This window comes from Frankliniella occidentalis, unplaced genomic scaffold (genome assembly GCF_000697945.3).
Source record: "Frankliniella occidentalis isolate FOCC.00 unplaced genomic scaffold, Focc_3.1 Scaffold420, whole genome shotgun sequence".
Lineage (NCBI taxonomy): Eukaryota > Metazoa > Arthropoda > Insecta > Thysanoptera > Thripidae > Frankliniella > Frankliniella occidentalis.
The window spans coordinates 108,221-111,258 of NW_026267541.1; the positions used below are offsets into that span (position 1 = coordinate 108,221).

The 3,038-nt window shown below is 50.2% G+C and overlaps 1 protein-coding gene across 1 annotated transcript in view; it reads right to left on the bottom strand.

Annotated features, from left to right (window-relative positions):
• LOC113215394 (uncharacterized) overlaps positions 1 to 3,038 on the bottom strand; it is a gene marked incomplete in the record, with an annotated part of 27,063 nt that overhangs the window by 4,563 nt on the left and 19,462 nt on the right.

Below are 3,038 nucleotides of genomic sequence, written 5' to 3' on the forward strand. Positions count from 1 at the left end.
TGCAAATGCAGCGCCCCCCTTTCCCCCTTCTCTTTTCCCCTGGCCGGGCAGCCCGGCCGGGCCGCCACTGCGCTGCGGGGCGCGCCGCGCTGAGGGGAGAAGAGTGGAGGGGGGGAGGGGGGAGGCTTAACATATTCCGATATTAATGAGAGGCTTTGTGTGGCGAAACTTTTGCATCCATGAGCTTCATCGTTTTGCACAGCAAACGAGCCCCATGCAGCGCGCGGGCGACGTCTGCGAAATTATTCGTCATATTTGTCAAGACTCTTTAGTTGAAGAAAAAAAAAGTTAGAAAAACGACTTTTTTCCTCATCCCTAATTACACCAAGGGAGTGATTATTATTCGTCGCGTAATCAGCAATGGTCGGCACTGGTTCATGCCTTTGCAATTAACGCTCTTTGTTGCACTGTCGACTCTGTAAAAATTAAGTATGTGTCCCAATGACGTTTCTATTCTTACAAGTAACCAACATTGCGACTGTGTTTCTAAGACATTTTTTTCGTATTCTTTTTAGATACATTTGGCAAGATACAGTACTTTGTATAATTTGCTTCACTGTGTTTCGCTCCCTCGCCGTCCCCTTTGACCTGGCTGACGTTATTAGAGACGAACGGACGTGTCACGTTCGGTGCACTCCCTGTATGGGCTTGGAGAGCAAATGAACGCCAGAGGCCAGCAGTTAATGAGTCGTGGATGACGATCCCGCGAGCGCAGCGGGACTGACTGGTGACGTGGAGAGTAGAGAGTGGCAGAGGGGATTGTGTGGGGAATAATTGTCGAGGTAATTGTGCTCCGCTCACGCATGTTCCCTCACAACTGGTGGAGTGTCATTACACGCGGACCATATGGCAGACAGGGGCAGAGCCTGTCAGTTTGGTTTGTGTAATGCATGCCGCAAAACTTTTCAGTATAGTTCTGATGAGTTAAACACATTTTATCCGCGTTTTTATTTGTTGAGAAATAAAAAGGGGGATAGAATGTAAACATATATGTCAGTGAAAAAAAAAACAACAACGGAGAGACGGGGGTAGAAAGAGCAAAGAGAGGGGACACTATTCTAGACTCCACCCGCAGCCTGGGCCCGGGCAGGATGCAGTGGTATCACTTTGGTGCGTCTTCCCCTTTTCCTCTCCTCCCCTCCCCCGGAAACATTTACTCTCCCCTTACAAAGCCGCAGCGGTCCCGACACTCCGCCCCCACTCTACGCCGCGCACCCCTCCGCCCTGGCATTGCGTACGGCGGGGAGGGTGTGCCTGGGGAGCGGAGCAGCGGCACGCCGCGTGACGCGGTATGGGGACCAACGGCAGGAAGTCGACGCACAGCCCGAGCACAGCCCTAAAATTTCGCCGCAGGGTTCGTAACACTTGCAAAGCGGCCCTGCCTCTCCCCAGGCCTCCCTCCCTCCCTACCCTGTCTTACTTCCTTCCGCCGCAACCCCTCGCTCCGCCCAGCCCGCGGCCACCGCACTCGCTGCCTTCGCTTCATATACCGCGGCCGGGCGGCGCAGGCCTCTGCGACAACATACACGTGAACATTAAAGCAGTTTGTATAAATTGTCGGTGTAATGGGGCGGGCTGCTCAGCTCCGCTCAGCTCCGCTCAGCGGTGGCGCTGGTCCCGCCCCGGGTCCCGTTACCCGCCCCGCGGGAGACGAATGTGCTCCATGATTCAGACGCAAGTGCACCGCACCGGAATATGCGCCGCCGGGCACTCATGGAAACAATCTCCGTCAGATAACGAAATTATGTCCTTCCATAACGAAGTGGTATACATGTATACCAGGTGGCTGATTCAGGCCGCGCACTTTCGTAGTTATACTGCACCGCATGCACGAGTGCGGGCGGCTTTGCCTATGCTCGCTGCCCACGGCTCCTTGAATGTGGCCACGTGCGAGTATGCCACCTGGTACGGCAGGTGGTGATAATTATGTGTTTGCGGCTAAGCAATTTTTGTTTTTGTTTGAGTCGAAAAAGTATTTCTTTGCATGCTTGGCATTAAAATAAGAGCGTATTTTTCAAAAGCAGCTAGCGATTTTGTTTTGTCTTCGGTGCTATAGAAAAACAAATTCAGGTATACATAAAAAAAATATAGCGTCAAAACAAAACAAAATGTTATTCTTTCAAACAATATTCTATTAATCGGGTCTGAAATGACACTTCGTATACTTCTCGCTTGTAGTACTTATCGGGACAATGGGTACACCTAGCTTTGTTGTACTCTGAAGCAAATCTCAAGCCTATACCAATTTATCTGCAATATATAATGTTTATAAAGTGGCAGTTTTTTGGCCTTTTGTGCATAACAAAATTCTAGACTTGTCTTCGATACATTCATGAACCTGATTTAGATGTGGTAGTCGTTATAAACCTTGTTGAAGTTGCAAAGAAGAGAAGAAGAGCAATAATAAGTTAGGTCGAAATGACCATGTCTTCAGCCACATTGAGGCAAAAAAATAGGTAGAAAAGGAAAATATATATACAAATAGAAAAAATTGCACGAGACCAAACAAAACACATCTCCTAAATTAGCTTGAGCGGCTCTCGTGCAGAAGAGGGAAGGGAAAAAAGGAAGAGTGGTATGCGGCAGTCATCTGTTTTCTTTTTCATCCGATTGCGTTGTTTTTCAGTTGTTTTCTGCTCCCTCTCTCGTTCTCGACCTCTATCCCCCTCCCTCTCGCTCCCTCTCTCCAAACGACCATAGAGAAGAAGGGAAGAAGAGAGACGAGCAGATGAGGCTTCTTTGTTTCTCGTCTCTAAACACAGTTATGGAGCACGCACCGCTACCCTGGGCAGGAAAAGAAGGAGGAAAAGGGAAGGGGAGCAGCACCCGCGATACAAAGCATCTCCTCTCATGTTGGGAGAGTGACGTGGCGTGGCGCCCTATTTGAAGCTGCCGTCGGCAGCCAGGGCAAAATAATGTGGTGAGGGCGTTGGGTATGATTGATGCCTGCTCAGCGACACGCCAAGAGGGTAAACATCGCCAAGCCTTTCTGATCACCTCCCCACCGGGAGGGTGCGCCGTGGCAGACGCCCACCCCG